This window comes from Sceloporus occidentalis, unplaced genomic scaffold (genome assembly GCF_023333645.1).
Source record: "Sceloporus occidentalis isolate IW3139 unplaced genomic scaffold, rSceOcc1.0.p SCAF_1, whole genome shotgun sequence".
Lineage (NCBI taxonomy): Eukaryota > Metazoa > Chordata > Lepidosauria > Squamata > Phrynosomatidae > Sceloporus > Sceloporus occidentalis.
In genome coordinates this window covers 109,387,476-109,404,916 of record NW_028316981.1, presented here as the reverse complement: position 1 = coordinate 109,404,916, position 17,441 = coordinate 109,387,476, and the positions used below count along the sequence as shown (strand labels likewise).

Sequence of the window (17,441 nt, the reverse complement as noted above, 5' to 3'; positions counted from 1 at the left end):
TCTCAGCTTTAATACCAACTCACTGTCACAAGACACTCAATCAGTTTTGACAATGTCTACAATCAAAACGTATGAGTCTGCTTTGCAAGGATATATATTTTATTAAACAGCGTGAGAACAGTGCATAAGAAAGTAACATGAGTAGGAATAGTTTACACTTTAACCATAAGTGGTATTTCTTATATTGAATAAAAATAGCAATTCAGCATGCCTCGACTTGTTTTAATTATATGCATGTCCAGTTTATTCTCAATGAACCAGCCTTTCCAAAAAAATTTTAAAAAAAGAACTAACAAGAACTTTAAACATGATCTTCACACTTATGGCAGTGAAAGTATTAATGGATAGATAATCAAAGAGTTATCAGCACAGATCCAATCAGCAGTGCTTGCTTATTCCCTTCATAGTTAATTATGGGATCAACTAAATATTTTTCAGAAATCATTTGTTATGTTCAGTCATCCTAATAAACCCAAGCGTTTGTAACTTTTCTAGGACTGTATAAGTCATCTGTAATTGCAACACCTATTTGTCAATGTCTGATTCACTTTTTTGAGAAACACAACCTTTTAGAAAGGGCATTTTGGAAAGGCAAAAAACTAGAAGGCAAAATTGTTCAATTGATCTGCATACTCTTGAAAGGTCTTTAATAAAAATTTGTGTAAAGAGATCTTAATTAATTTTAGCATTCTTAATTCAGTTTGAGAACTTTGCTTGTGCTTTCTATCACCATAAACCAGAGAAGCTGTTGCATACATGACATATAGATCTGTACAAATGCTGCATTTTATCACCCTCTTTGTTTAACTTGTTGCCTCAGAAGCTTGCTGAAATAACCACAGTAAACCAGATTGGAAGAAAGGCCACAACTTTATTAAAGCAAACCATTGGAAGGGTTGGCACAAAGCATAAGGTCAGGATCTGGAAATATCAGACAACCCCATGTTTGTCTGATAGCAAAACCTGGTACCCACCAGGCATTGGGATGACCTAGGGGCTAATGAACACTGCTTGACCGCACCACTGTCGTGTGTTCACATATTTGCTAAGCCCCTGGTCACCGGGAGGCATCCTTGCGTTATGGCCCCCGCAATGACCATACGCCTGCCCAATTCACCCCCGGGTCCCTACTGACTCCCAAACCAGAGCTCCGTAGCCCTGGTACCACACCGTGCAGATCCTGGCCTATGCTGCCGCCACAAAGTTGTGACAACAAACCCACAAGGAAAGCGGTGGGTGGGTGGGAGAAGCACTCCGCTGCCTGCTCCCTTCCAGCTTGGCTCCTAACACGCTGGAGCCAAGCGCCGACTGGGGGCCAGAGCCGGCCGCGCGGCCTTAAATAGGCCCCTGGCTCCGCCCCCAGATCACCAGATCAGGGAGACTCCTCCTCCAGGGCAGCTGGCCAATGAGCTGCCCTAGAGGACCAGAACTCCCCGATCATAGAGCCCGGCCCCCAGAGCGTCGCAGGGCGGGAGCAGGACGCTTCCGCCCTGCGCACCAAAAAGGGGCCGGGGCAAGCCCCAGAGGCTTCTGGGGCTTGTAGCACGCGCCGCATCTAGCGGCAAAGCGGCCTGCCTGCTGAGCCAGGCGGCTGCTTTTATACTGAACATATCATATGCAAACCTGGATGAGAAAGGAAGTGTGAAAATTGGAGGAAGGCACATCAACAATTTAAGATATGCAAACACTACCATCAGAAAATAGCAAATATTTTATGTGATTACTGAAGAAAGTCAAGGAAGAAAATGCAAAGGCAGGCAGGTTGACAGCTGAACATTAAGAAAACAAAAATAAGGACTACATATGATTTACATAACTTTATTTTAATTTTAAAGTAGAGAATGAAAGCCTTGAGACAGTTTAAAAAAAGTCTATAACTTGGCTCAGTCATTAAACAAAATGGTGATTGCAGTCAAGAAATTGTAAAAAGACGAGGGCTTGGAAAGAGCTAGACAAGATCTCAAAGTGTGAAGATATACCATTTAATATAAAAGCCAGAATAGTCCATCCCATCATATTTCCAATTTATATGTATAAATTGTAAAAGCTGGACAGTGAAGAAACCTGATAGGAAGAAAACCAATTCATTTGAAATGTGGTGTTGGAGGAGAGTTATATGGATACCATAGACTACCAAAAAGACAAATAAATGGGTCCCAGAGCAAATCAAACTTGAAACCAACATGACTAAACTAAATTGCACATATTATGGGAGGACATGACTCACTAGAAAGACAGTAATGCTTGGCAAGGGAGAAACCAGTAGGAAAAGAGGAAGAACACATTCCAGGTGGATAAACTCAAATCAAGGAAGTGACAGCCCTGGGTCTGCAAGACCTGAGAAGTGCTGTTGATTAGAGGGTGACTTAGGAGTCTCTCATTCATGGGGTCGCCATAAGTCAAAGCTGAGTTGACAGCAATGAACAGACAAATGCTACCACACAGAATGTTTCATGTAGTATTATTATGTATGAAACAACAAAATTATCAGTTCTTCAACTCACCAAAATACATTATTTGCTACCTAGTACCACCCAAGTCCTTAAGCACTTGTACTATTTAACTTCCAGGTAAAATTTAATGTGCTGATTCTGTCTTTTAAAGCCCTAAATTGGACTTGCTTATTTGACAGAACAATATCTCCTCAAGTTCTTCCACACGATTTACATTAGTCACAGATGGTTTCTGTACAGCAAACAGGGCTAGAGACCTTCTAGTGTCCCTGAGCGTAATCATGTCCCATTGACAGTTCACTGACCACATCAGGTAACCACAGGGGTTACCTGATGGAAAAGTTTTTTCATATATGAACTATAGGTGAATCATTAAGTAGAAATTAAAATAAGAATGCTTACTTGGCATTTAATTCTATCAAAATAAACAGAATTTCCTGCAGAGAAAGTACAGTATGTTTTATTAGCATATCAACACTTCTCCTTCATCTATTTAATATGCAAGACAAAGCTCATGCACACCCACAATAACTTCACTTTGCCCCTCCGGTCCCTTCAATAATTTGTCTACTTATACTTACATAATTTTTAAAAGTCTGATATGAATTTTGCATTATATTTTGCATTTTTAAAAGTCCAGCTGAAGGTGTTCCCAGCAATAGAGTTTAATGTTAACTAAGTGAAAATAGCAAGCTATAGCTTCTTTGGGTCCCAATCTTTGGAGAAAAGTGGGATATAAATAAATAATAATAATAATAATAATAATAATGTTTTATTTGTATCCTGCCTCTCCCACAGGATCGAGGCAGCTACACCAGTAGTAAAAATAAAGTAGTAGTAATAGTAGTAGTAGTGGTAGTGGGTGACCCCATTTTTTCATATTTCTATAACTATAAATTTACCCCTCCTCCAATTATACACTACAATTTGTTTACATTTTAGGAGATTAGAACTGCACCTTTCATTCCCATGCTAGCCATGGGATGTAAACTCACAGATTGTATCACACAGCTCCATCTCTGTCCGGTACTCAACCCGTACCTGACCCAGCCTTCTCCCAGATCGTTTAAAAAACAGGAAAATCAGGAATGAAAATTGGTGCACTTATCTCCTAAGTAACAGATATAGGATAATGAACTGAAATCTCTACCATTATGCCTATTTTGAGGAAACAATACATACAATCCATAAGTAATAACAACCTTCTGTAACAACAGGCTGCATAGCAAAAAGACTGGAATCAAAATGGAGTCACTAGGAAACAAAGGAGAGGCAGGCAAAAAACATGCTTGCGTGACTCCTATATGACTGTGGAATTACATAATTTTTGGGAAAGGCTTCAAAGGGAGCCTTCCTCCCAAAGTCTGAGCATGATTGGTGGCCTGCAAAAACAATACCACATTAAGTATCAGTTGAAAACAGAAAACACGAAAACCAAGGAGTGCTCAGTGAAGAAGAACTGTCCTGCCTGGGCCCATAAAGATTTCAGACTCATAGCAGTATTTGTGTGTGCGCACAGATTTTCACCCCATAGCTCCATGGGCTATGCCAGAACATTCAGGCAACCAGAAATTACTGAAACTGCCACATTTTCTGCCAGATGGACAAGAGGGCTGGCCAGCTTGGGGATGAAAAATCATCCAGAAATTGGCAAACAGTTTTCTTTTTAAAAAATAGGGGTCATGAGGGTCATCGGAGAGCAGCAAAAGTGGAGTTTGTGCACTGAGCAGAATGAGAGCTGCACTTTCCCCAACCTTGGTATAAGAAAAAATGGCTGGCTGACTAAAACCTGAATATGAATATTTCTGATAGAGGACAAGGATAAACATACATTTTATTCCAGATCTCAATGGATTAAACATACATTTTTGGTTACCCAGCAAAAGCAGCTTGGGGAGTTTCTTCACAATGCATTAGGGCTTCTACGTGTGTGCCACTTTTGTTAAGGACCATGTAGTTCTTTTTGTCTCTGTGACAACTGGTTTCAAATTACAATTAAATCATAGGATCAGTTATTTATCAGGCAATTATCTCAATGCTTTGATGTATACAGTATTCAAAAGTTAAGTACCAAAAAGCCCCAACTTAATATTTAAGATATTAAAAACCCTCAGCACTTAATAAGGGGGGGGGGGGGAGATAGTGCACCAAATATGAGACTGTGATACAGAAAGGAATACGAATGAGACTTTGCCTCACTCTTTGTAATCTAACACTGAACCAAACTTATCTCTTTCTGTCTCACTTTTAGCAGAGTAAAACTAGATGCAACAGGGTCAGTCAGTACTTATTCCCCATGCATGCTTCACTATGCTTCATTGCTTCAAGCACTTTTCTGCTGCCCCAGCTTCGATATTAGAACTGAGCCAAACCAGAGAGCAGTGAGGTTAGGCAGGGAAGGGTATTTCCCCCCCCCCCCTTCAGTTTTAAAAGTAGATCCTCCACCCCCATTTCCATTTTATGTATGAATGAGACAGACACATGAACAAATACATATGCCTATCCTATCACATCTAGTTTGTGCATGGGAAAGAGACATCCCAATGATCACACATTGGAGCATGTAAACCACTCAATTTTGCACTGAGTATTTATTCATTTAGTGAATGTCACTTTCAATACACAGGCCAAAGTCTGAAAAACCACACAAACAGTTCCCACACTGAGTTCTGACTTTTGTTTGTCAAACAGCTGCCCCTCCACCTCTGTGCTACATCGGCAAGTGTATTTGAAAACTGAGATTTTCAGAAGTAATATGTTACTTAGCTTGGGGGTGGGTGGTCTGCTCTTCCAAGGAAAAATATGAATATTGCACTAGTTACACCCAAGTGTTCCAGCATATCTAGTGTAGCTCTACCATAGCATACCACCATACACTTCCAAAATACATCACAGAAGTATTGGTCACCTTGACAGAGAATTGCCATTTCTTTATAGAACAGAATCCTTAATGGGTTATCCTTTATTCATTCAGTTAAGATATAGCATAATTATGTTTACCTGTAAACTAATACCATATATCAATTCAAAACAACCGAGGAGTGTGCATAATGATGTACCAGGCACATTTAATATCTGAGTCATTACACTGAGTCTATCCATTACAAGTGGGAAACACAATACTAAAATCTGGAAAGTTTACTGAATTTTTAAACATGCCTAAAAAGAAGAAGAGAGGTGTAGTGGTTTGAGCATTGGACTATGACTCTGGAGACCACGGTTTGAATTCCCACTTGGTCTTGGAAACTCACTGGGTGACCTTGGGATGTTGCAAACTCTCAGATTAAAGCAAATCTTGCCAAAACAAATCCCCATGATAGGTTCACTTCAGGCTCACCATATGTCAGAAATGACTTGAGGGCAAACAACAATAAAAAAGGTGCAAGGTATGACACTTGAGCTCTGAGCTTTTCTTCTGTTTTAGTAAAAAAAAATTCATCTAGGAAAAATGTGGTATGTCTACTCTTTTGCTTTATACAGGTGAAATAGCTACAACAAGAAGAGGTTGCTTATTCACTGTATATGTGTACATTAAAATTTTAAATGTGAAATATCTAAAGAATCGTGGAGTGTGAGGTGATAAACACCACATGCCATCATCAAGTGCTCTAAGATACCTATCAGCCTGCAAGACAGCAGCAATCAGCTTCCAACAGGAGGAAATTTACTCTTTAACTTGAGCCTTGAGATCTCTTGGACAGGTGGCAGCTCTATCATGTTATTCCCATTAGGGAAACTAATGCGAAAGCCAGCCATCTGGCTGCAGCACCAGTTATATGTGTCCATCCATCTCTACATGCCTTACTTTATCAACATGCTCTCATGAGGCTTTAAGTGGATATGGTGCAATTCAAGAGGTACAATCTAATGGATTATGTGCAAGCATTACTTCAATTATAAAAATCAAATAGAGGGTGGCTGCAGAGAAAAACAATATTTTAGAACTTTAGTACTGAGGGGAAAAGTTTCAAAGAAAACTAACAAGATCTACAGTACCACATTGGCACTTTATCCATATGTATATTAATTTTAGTAGTTATTTTAGTGAAAATACATATTATAAAAGTCAGATGAAGTGATATCATATTTTATACCTTAGTAAAAACTATAATTCCATTTCCTGTCGGTCCTGCTCTTGCACTATTCCCCCTTTCTCGCGAAAGAAGGGAAATCAGCTTCTCTTCTCACTTTTCAGAAACATACATTAAGCAAAAGAGGCAACCACTTGAACTACTCTTGGTTAAAATAATAGAGACTAGTGATATTGGGAGCTGGGGATGTTTAGCCTGGAGAAGAGAAGGTTAAGAGGTGATATGATAGCCCTGTTTAAATATTTGAAGGGATGTCATATTGATGAAGGAGAAAGCTTGTTTTCTGCTGCTCCAGAGACTAGGACCCGGAGCAATGGATGCAAGCTACAGGAAAAGAGATTCCACCTCAACATTAGGAGGAACTTCCTGACAGTAAGGGCTGTTCAACAGTGGAACACATTCCTTCGGAGTGTAGTGGAGTCTCCTTCCTTGGAGGTCTTTAAGCAGAGGCTGGATGGCCATCTGTCGGGGATGCTTTGATTGAGATTTCCTGCATGGCAGGGGGTTGGACTGGATGGCCCTTGCGGTCTCTTCCAACTCTACAATTCTTTGATTCTATGGTGCGTTACAGACCGCCCCTTTGGGGCGGCCTGTAGGCGCACCTTTCCCTGCCAGATCGGGGCCTCAGCGGCCAGAGCGGCAGCCGCTGAGGCCCCGATCCGCCGCTTTCCGGGCTGCAGGGAAGCAGCAAAAGGCCCCTTCCCCGCAGCCTGGAAAGGGGTGACCTTGGGGCTTCAAGCCCCAAGGACACCCCACGGCGGCGGGGAGAAGGAGAAAGGGGCCAGCTGTCTGAAGGCTGCGCCCAGCGGACCAAACCAGGAAGGAGCTCCGAAACAGAGCTCCTTCTGGGGTCGCGGAAAGGGTGCCCTAGGTGCCCTGCCGCGACCCCAATACGTCACAACCGCGCCGCCTCGTTTGAAGGTGGCGCGGTTGTGATGTATTGATGGCGGCGGCCGTGTGGAACGGCCGCTGCTATTTTGTGCGCGCACAGCGTGCACTAGGGTTAGGGTAGTGCGGAAGCACCGCCCCGCCTTAACCCTAGTACGCGCTCTGCGCGTACTTTTAAGCCCATCTGTAACGGGCCTATGATTCTATAAGGCTTATTCAGGGAGGAAGAGAGATGACCATATCATGTGACAAATTACCATAGGATGCATATAACTACTTGAGAAGCAAGATATTTGGTACAGATATTTGGCCCAAATGAACTTGGAGTATATTCTCTTCTCCTCCTTGGTTGCCTCACTCATCTTACCAAATGGTTAGGAAAAATACATTTCTTCTACAATGTATCTGAGGAGGCAAAGCAATATGAAAAAAGTAATTGTTTGCACTTTTACATAAGGCACGAGCCTTCAAACAGTTTCAGGGAATCACATGGGTTTTTGGGAGACAGAACTGAGGTTCTTCAAGAGGAAGATTCGTAATGGGGGGTCCTGCACCTGCTGGTGCAGTGGTTAAATGCTTGTACTGTATCAACTCACTCACAAACCATAAGTTTGTGAGTTCAACACCAGCCCAGGGGCTCAAGCTTGACTCAGGCTTGCATCCTTCCAAGGTCGCTAAAATGAGTATACAGCTTGTTGGGGCAATTAGCTTACACTTTGTAAACCGCTTAGCGAGTGCTTAAGTACACTGATAAACAGTATAGAAATGTACTTGCTATTGCTATTGCTATTTTTAAAAGTTAGTTACACTTACAACTTATTTTCTCCACAATATGCAGCCTTGGGCAGTGTTTGCGGGCACACTATAAGTTAATGTAGTGCAAGGGATCACAAGCCTGACCAGGGCTGCTGGTAAATGCCCTATTCTCCATAGTTCCTTGCAAGAAAAGGTACCATTTCTATGGCAAATGATCAGGATCCTTTGGCAGATAACTCAGGGAAATAACCTGGTTTCCACACCAGGTTATTTCATAATGTGAATGACCTCTCAGTTGAAAAAGGGTTCCCTCAAGACATCTTGACAGCTACCAATATAGACAAACAAACGTGTCAAATAGGAAATTACCATCTGAAACATAACTATTTATCTGAGGCGACAGCATAAACTATGCAAATATGCTGATAGTTGTATTCTAGGACCAAGGTATCAACTATAAGTATTTTAGCTTTTACTTATTCTGTTTGCTATGACACTATGTATTTCATACACTGTTTCTATGATTGAACACTGAACACTAATTAGTGAAAAACCAAGCGTGAATACTACAGTACAGAATTCTGGTATTGTGACTCACTTGCATTCTATAGCTAATCAAGTTGATTTTGTTCACAAATTTTCCACTGAAGTTGGAAAATAATTTAATAATCAATCTGTGCATTTTAAAAGGAATTAATATAATGCATTGCAGCTATTTCACAAGTGAGTAATTTGCAGGAAGACCTCCTAGAGTACTTTACGAACATGTGAGATTTGCAATCAGCTTTTTAATTTTGTGGAATTCATTATAGTTCTTTTTACCACACAGCCTCTGTTCCACTCTCACCTTTGGATGCTCTCACCTTTCACCTTCTGAAGTTTCTGAAAACAGTAGAAGTATCTCAGCATGCCATGCTGCAGGAAAGCACGGAGCCTTCCATGGTGCTTGACAGAACCATGTTCAATTTGTATTGTTCTACCACATGGTTAGATCAAGCACAAAGGAAAATCCCATTAACAGGAAGAGTCAGTGTTAGGCAGCCGCCAAAGAGAAAGGAGCGCTGAAAGGAAGCAGCACGGAGAAGCACAAGCTGGAGATTTCACTGTGAGCAGTTGTCCACGTCTCCCATGCATAAATGAGCTGGAGTTCAACATTTAATGCTACAAATGCAAAAAAACCCACACTCTACAGCACAGACTGTTAGTGCATGAGAACAACCCACCACAATTTTTGTAAAGTGTAACCCAGTTAAAGATTTGTAAATGTGAGACTTTAGTGAAAGTTCAACTGATTAAATACAGTGAGCATGTACAAATTGTGAATAACAACTATACATCCATCAACAACAGTATCCGTATTTTAACACATGCATGGAATACTGTTATTTTGCTGTAGCCTTTAGAAAGCCTCCAGCCAATTCAGCAGCTACCTATGAAACAACCAACCTCTCTTACAACCAATCCTTTTTTGTTGCTGTTAAATTTGCTGTTTTCTTATTATCATTTTAATAATAATCTTTTGATAGTGCTTGGCTTTTTCTATTTAACTTCCACATATTCTATTGCAACAAAACAGCACAGAACAAATGTACTGTATTCTGAGATACAGAATATCATAATTGTTCTCTTGCAGTACATAACTGAGGTGATTGCTGGTTGAATTTCAACTGAACATGGACACAAATGTTTTCCTTAACATTTTGGTACTCCTCCTGTATCATCTGATAGGTTTTTCATCATTGAGAGTAAAACAACTGATTGACACCAGTGTACTTCTCTTAACTTTTCCAAAAGAACTATAAGAAATGTGAGATGGGTCCCCCATCCAAGATACCTTCAGTACGACCCACTTTGGTTTGTATCACTACTTTGTACCTCTACTCTGCTGAAGGGGAAGAAAATTGTATAAAGCCTTAATCACAATAAAGTTTTTCTAGAAATAACATCAGGACCCAGTTGTACTACTGCAGTAAAGCACAACATTACTACCAAAAACAATAAACCCACACATATACTACTTCCTCTAAAGTTGTCAGGACTACTGCTTACTTTGTTTTTTCAGAAAACACTCCTCTATGCTGTGGACTCCACTTTGCTGCTATGATTTATGTCATAGCAACCATGTAGAACAGAATTATTACAGAGCAATGGAATCTACAACATAGTACAGTGGATCCTTGTTATACGCTGGGGTTTGGTTCCAAGATCCCCCATGGATAACAAAATCCGTGGATGCTCAGGTCTCATTAAACATAATGACATAGCAAAATGTTGTCCCTTATAAAAAATGGAAAATCAAGGTTTGATATTTGAAATTTCTACTTTTTTAAAAACATTTTCAAACTGTGGATACTTGAATCCATATATAAGAAGGGCCGACTGTAGCTAGCCAACATAGTGAACACATCATTGTTTGAGTCAATGTGGTGTGGTTTGAGCATTGGGCTATAACCTTGAAGATCCTGTGATAGATTTGCCATAAACAGGAAATGACTTCAAAGCACACAATAATAACAACTTGCTTTGAGCACCACTAAACCAAATTCAGAAATCCAGTGTGGTGTAGTGGTTTGAGCATAGGACTATGACTCTGGAAAACAGGGGTCAAATCCTCACTCAGCCTTGGAAACCCACTGGGTGACTCTCTCAGACCGAGAGGAAGGCAAAGGCAAACCCCCTCTGAACAAATCTTGTCAAGAAAATCCTATGATAGGTTTGCTTTAGGGGTGCCATAAGTCAGAAATTACTTGAAGGCACAAATCAACGTCAAACTCTCTATCTTAAGGAGTGAGTTCAGGCTAAATGGATGGCTTATTACATACAGGAGCAAAAGGCATGTGAAATACAACTGGTACATAAAACAATGTGAATGGAAAAAGAAACTTTAAATTAACAAGCCTGGAACTCAGTCATATGACATATTGTGAAGCAAATGGCACTACCTTTCCACCAGAATGTGGCAACCTAGGCATGTCTGCTTTGGCATATTGTGTGCATGGACTAGAAATACTTAACTTTTCTTGATGTATAAGCCGGAGGGGGGGAGCTACTTGGCCCCAGGGATCCTCATGGTAGCTCTAAAAAATGCCAAAAGATGCCAAAACAAATCAAAACAAAAAATACCAACTCCTAAACCAAAGTGGCCAAAAGACTATTTTTTGTTTTGAATTTTCATCTGAAATTGTGCAGGAGGGGATGGACTATAAGCTTTGTCAAAAGGCAAATTCCATTTCTGGAGGCTCCCAGGAAAGGCAATATGATCTCACACACACACACACACACACACACACACACACACACCCTTTGGCCAGAAAAATTCCAGTAGAACACGGCTTGAGGTGTCAAGGGCCACAAAAACAAGCTTATGAATCACATGCAGCCACAGAACCACACTTTGTTTATGCCTGATGTACACAATCGCTCTATATGGTGACTGTCAACCCAGAGCTGAAATGAGTAAGCCACAGTGTGTTCAATAGGGCAGCTCCCATGAATACATCACTTCATTCCAGCTGGATTAGACTAAAGGCTTACTTCATCCAGCAGGATTCCACTGAGGATTGGACACTCTTCCTAATCTGAAGATGATATTCATAACCAACAATACATCTTATCCTTGTCTCAGTATTCTTCCCTCACCCCGCTCTACCCCAAACATGCTACCACAAAATACTGGAAAGTGTAGTTCGACAGTTCTTAACAGAAGACTCTGGCATAAATCATGACAGTTAACCAGTTATAAGACAGATAAAGATTTCCTGTGCAAATACATTCAGTGCTTCAGATGAGAATTTTATGATGCATGAGAAAAACACCCAACTATAAGTGAAACTGAAAACTGGAGCTTCCTTTAGGGCTTACACAGTATGTTATGCCTGCATTTTAATTTTTTCATACCCCTTAGCAGTCTCCGCATGAGGATTGCATTTGAGTTCAATTGCCTTTTCTTGGCATTATTTGATGCAGCAAGGCACAATCAATTCAATAAGTCTGTCAGAACATAGAAAAGCACTTGTGACAAACTAGATGTCACTGTATGAACTGCATATTTTCTTGTTGTCAACTCCTCTTTGGGTAGGCTATCTTCCCACTCCCATTCAAAACAAACCTAAGTGAAATTAAACTCAAAAAACAGCCTGTGCACTTGAAACCACTTTGGACCTGTGTGTCAAATGATACTTGAAAACATTTATCATCATTATGTAAACAGTTGCTAAGAATTCAAGCAGAGATGCAAAATACCATAAACCTCTGCTTTCTTTGACAAATGCTTTTGACTGCTACAGATAATGGAAGATAGCATGCTCTAATGCAACAAGTTCTGCAAGAATGACAGCGGTTACATGAAAGAGCCACCAAACAGTGAGATGCTTATGCCTCAGTATTCCATATGTGATTCAGTGCTGCTATCTTGAGTTTGGACTGAATTACTGAGGGGCAACTGACAGAAAGAAATCTCTATTGGCAAATGGCTCATTGTCCTGTCTCCATTGTTAGTTGTGTTAGTGATGTGTATGACAACTATCTAACATTGTAACAGCTAATTAAATCGGCTCAATGGAACAAGAATCAAATACCACAGTCACAGGAGAAACACATTTGGTTATCAGAGCTTCAAATGGGAAACAAATTCCTATTGTTATGGTAGGAGAGAACAAAGCTTCGGTGACTTTCCACTTCCTTTAAACATTCTTTCATTAGCTGGGAAACTGCAGAACATGTATAGGGAAGATCAATCAATTGCTAGTCAAATGTGACAGAAACAGAGGAGGAAAAAAGAAATCTAGAAGAGAAAACGAAGCCATTTCTCTGAGTGGAGCAATATTTTTCATGCCATTGGCAGCAAATGCTGTGGGGCTGCACACTAATCAAGGCACCCTGCCAGTTCTAAAGCAAGCAGAGCTATCATTGAGCAAGTACAATCTGCTGCTGGATTCCTTTTGATTTCCCCCTAGAAAACAAATCTGTATGGCAGTTATCTTAATCAAAAGATACTAAGCGGATGAGGCTACTGAGAAGAATAGCTGCTGGGGAAACAGAGCTTGTATGTCTCATTGGACATATGGCTGCCATTGGTAAGGTGCTGCTGTGGAAGCAGAGCAACATCTCCTTTTTATGGATGTTACTGAATATAGTAGAGTGCTTTCTCTTTCATGAAAGGCAAATCCTCATCCTATTCACCTTGAGTGTACACAGGTGCTCTGGCAGGAAAATTTGGTCATTCAACATCCTCCTTTGCATTCTAACTGTCCAGAGAATTCAAATCTATTCAATAAAAGCTAGCAATATCCAGGTATAAGCAGAGTATCATTGCTTCCCAATATAGTGTCAGGCAATATAATAATTTACCTTCACATGTTATAATTTGATGTTCTTCTATTTCAAGATGAGAGATTGCATTTCCTTTCCAATTATTCATTTACAATCAATCACTGTTACAACTTATACACATTTGTATGGAATTATTTGTATGGAATAAATGCTCTATAAAATATGTGGTTTTAAAAACGTTTGGCCTAAATCCCATTTCTAGACTAGAACACTCAATCAATGGTATTCTTGTATGTGTTGATTCATTATTCAGCACCTGATTCAATGTGGCTGTATCAAAACTGCAGAAATAATGTGGTTTGACACCATTTTAGCTGCCATGGTTCAATGCTATGGAATTCTGAAATTTGTAGTTTTGTGAGATATTTAGCTTTTTCTGCCAAAGGTCTCCGGTGCAACAACAAGCTACAAATCCTAGTATTCCATAGGATGGAGTCAGGACAGTCAAAGTGGTGTCAAACAGAATTTATTCTGCAGTGTGGCAGCAGCCTCTGTTTGCTCCATTCAGGTGTAGCAACTGAATACAGGCCATTCATTTTAAGAGCATTTGCATGCATTACATTTGTAGATTCACACCTGCCTCTTACATGCAATGTATGAATGCAAGAAAGACACATTTGTACACTCATGCACTCCACCCTGTTTAAAATTAATAGCAAATCATGGTCTACCCATGCATTATGTCTAATATGTCCAGCTTTACCATGTGTCAAAAAGATTTCTAACAATCAGTGCTTCAGTTTGCCATTGTTTCATATGCTATGTTAACCAAACTTGGCTAGCAAACGTATAAGAAGATTTAGCTAGTATAAGGCATACAAGCATTTTAGCTGGAATGCACAGAATTCTGCTGTCGGTTAATTAAATTCTGAAAGCTAATTACATCTATGGAAATCCTGGAGACTTGACACTCCAAGGTTTAGCTTTCTTTCTAAATCATAACTTTAAACTTTCTTATTCATAACTTTTAAAGGAAATAAGATAGCTTTTGTGTGCTCACTGGGTGCCAGAAGATTTTATGGATAATATCTCTTGAGCATAAAAGGAAATGAGCTTTCATCTACATTCAGGATCAGTGCAGTATGTCATTCCCATTCCTATTCTAATATAAGGGGAAATTTTCAGAAAATGTGACATGCTATCACTGATTCACTTACTCACAATCGTAATCTGAACAAGGCTATAAATCTGAGTCCTTTTAAAAATTAAACCCTATATATGAAATTCTTATTACACATAATGCATTGCTCCTATGCATAAATTAAACATTTTGCTCTCGGGATATCATTCTTGTACTGTCTAAATTCATGAAGAGATTTAATGAACTCAAAAACACTGAAGGACTTTTCTTCTGGGTCTCCAAGCCTCAAAATAAAAATCAATATTATGTTTTAATTTCCTCTCCACTTGCTGGAACTGATGAAAGTATTAGCATCTAAAATAAAGCCAGCTTACTAAGATTTTTCTCAAAGCAATATTTCCCCCCTCTACCAGGTGTTTGGCTGAAAAACATGGCTTCTGAGAAGATGACAACAGAAAGAGATCTTAAAAGCAGATATACAGTTTCTCAAATAACTAACTAACTAAATAAAATCTTTATGAATCTTATAAACTGATATACAATATTACTGTAAATATCAAAAGAAAAACCAGTATTCTGCATGTAGACATCCATTCACACAACGGGAATTTAACTTTCTCTGTACACTCCTTAAATACCCTTGTACCCCCAAATCTCCTTGATTTGTTCGCCTTCCAGAACAAATTCAGGAGGTGTGGAGTGGGGCTTCAGGAAAGGGAGGATTGTCTTCTACTAATTTTGAGGATTATCAACCACTCTGTCAATGGGAGATGCTCACTAGATACTCCTCTAAAGGATCTAGATTAAAGTTACTTGTCTACCGTACTTAGTTTACCTAAGTTTTCTTCAAAGACTGCATCTTAATGTGAGTTGCAAGTTTAATTTAAAAGATATAGATAAGTCCATCACATGATAGACAAACTCATTTTTAAGTTCACTGGAGACAACATTTAGTAGTGCCTGAAGTGCACTGAAATTTCTTATGAGGACAGTTTAGATATATTTCTGATTGTACATCTACATCACATTTCCATGCATTTATAACTCCTTAAGATTCAGTATTTGTCAGACTATACTGGAATATCTAGAACTGATGCATCAGAACAATAAATCAAGAGAACAACTGACACAAAATATCATTTACTCATGCATACTCTAAGGCTGACTCTTGCAAATCCCCAGCAGAATCTGATTAAAAGGCAGACTTCACAATGCAATCCTAAAGACAGTGCAATCCAAAGCACTGTGTTGTGATTTTCCTCTGGGTCACAGAGCCTTCCATGGATGGAAAACCTCAAGAGGAGAGACCACTGTGTAAACATAACTTTGCAAGCCACTTTGAAGGCATGTATGTAATTAATGTCTATATATGAAAGTTTTAAATTACCTTACTTTTATTGTATTGATAAAAGGCAGTTAATGACTGGCAACAGTTTTGAATAAACAAAGGGCACATTCTCCTGTCCATAAACCCAGTGCCTTCTGCCATTTGCTCCTACTGGTCAAGTGGACAATTCATCACAGTCTTTTTTTTTAAGGCAGAAAAGAGTAATGATACTCAAATGCTGAAAGCTATTCCATCACTGACAATATTTTTTCTTCTCAAACCAGTTAGTGATTTGCCATCACATAAAAGTCTGCCTATAGTTGAAGTTTGCTTGAAAGAAGAACTGTACTATATCACAATCAGAACTACAAAATGTCCAGGGTTAAGGAGTTTAACAACATGAACAATCAGAATGTGACAGCATTTGACTCTGTAAAGAAAAAGTGTTGTTTTGCTTATGCCTGAAAGATGAAGGTGAGTTACAACACTCCAGTTATGATGGCACATAGACATTTATCATATGCTGCATGATTTGAAGTCAGTTTAAGTCACTCCTTCAGTGTTGTCTGAATAATTAAAACATTGAAGGTTTGGTCTACCCAAAATCATCAAATCCTATACAGAAGATTTTAACCACCATTTTTCTCCCTAGATAGGTCTTTCAGTCATTATTTGTGCATGTTTGGTAGGAATACAGTTGTCCCTTGCAATTTGTGGGGGATCCATTATGCCACTCCATGAAAATGGCAACTCACAAATATTTGGAGTTCCATTGAAAATAATGGTGTGTGTGCTGCCATTTTGTCCCTCTCTGCTTGTCTTTCCTACAAAGAGAGAGACCACAGACTCCAAGTCCGCAAAAAGGGAGAGACAACTGTACTTTGCACCACCAAGGCAACATAACTGACCATCTGTGTGGTAATGTCCTTCATCTGAATATTTTGCAGGTGGGAAAACATGTTCTATCTGATTCAGATACTCTATTTCATCCTCATGATGGCACTGTACAAGTAAATGTGTGGCAGTTTCCCTTCCCCCCATCACTGCCCCTCCCATGTGTCCCCAAGCCTAGTCCAGAATTGGTCAATTTATGATTTACTGAGCTGAAGACAGTCCACCACCTGTGAGTTGTGGTCTGTAACATGCAACCCATGGATTGTAACATGACACAGATAAGAAGTTTACTTTCATTTCAGGTTCATGGTGCAAATTTTCCAGCAGCCAATGAGGCTTCTGCTGGTTTCCAGGGCCCTTTTCATTCTCTAAGCTAGTCATTTTGGGAAATATGGATAGGTTCTTTGGGGCAGTGGCTAGTGGATAGGTTCTTTGGGGCAGACCTAAGAAGTTCTCTTTTTAGTCTGCTCTAGGAATATAACTCCATTCTACAGATATTTTGATAGCCCTGCTTTAAGAGACTGCATGTGTATTAAGTACAGAGGCAGAGTGTACAGTTCTGCCTGAAAGTTGCTATGACACAATGGCTAAGGCAAAATTCTAATATGCTTTTAGTATCT

General features: G+C 39.6%; 1 protein-coding gene across 1 annotated transcript in view; it reads right to left on the bottom strand.

Annotated features, from left to right (window-relative positions):
* The window catches only part of LOC149321949 (slit homolog 3 protein-like), a 602,937-nt gene that overhangs the window by 156,810 nt on the left and 428,686 nt on the right, over positions 1–17,441 (bottom strand). The window lies entirely within an intron of this gene.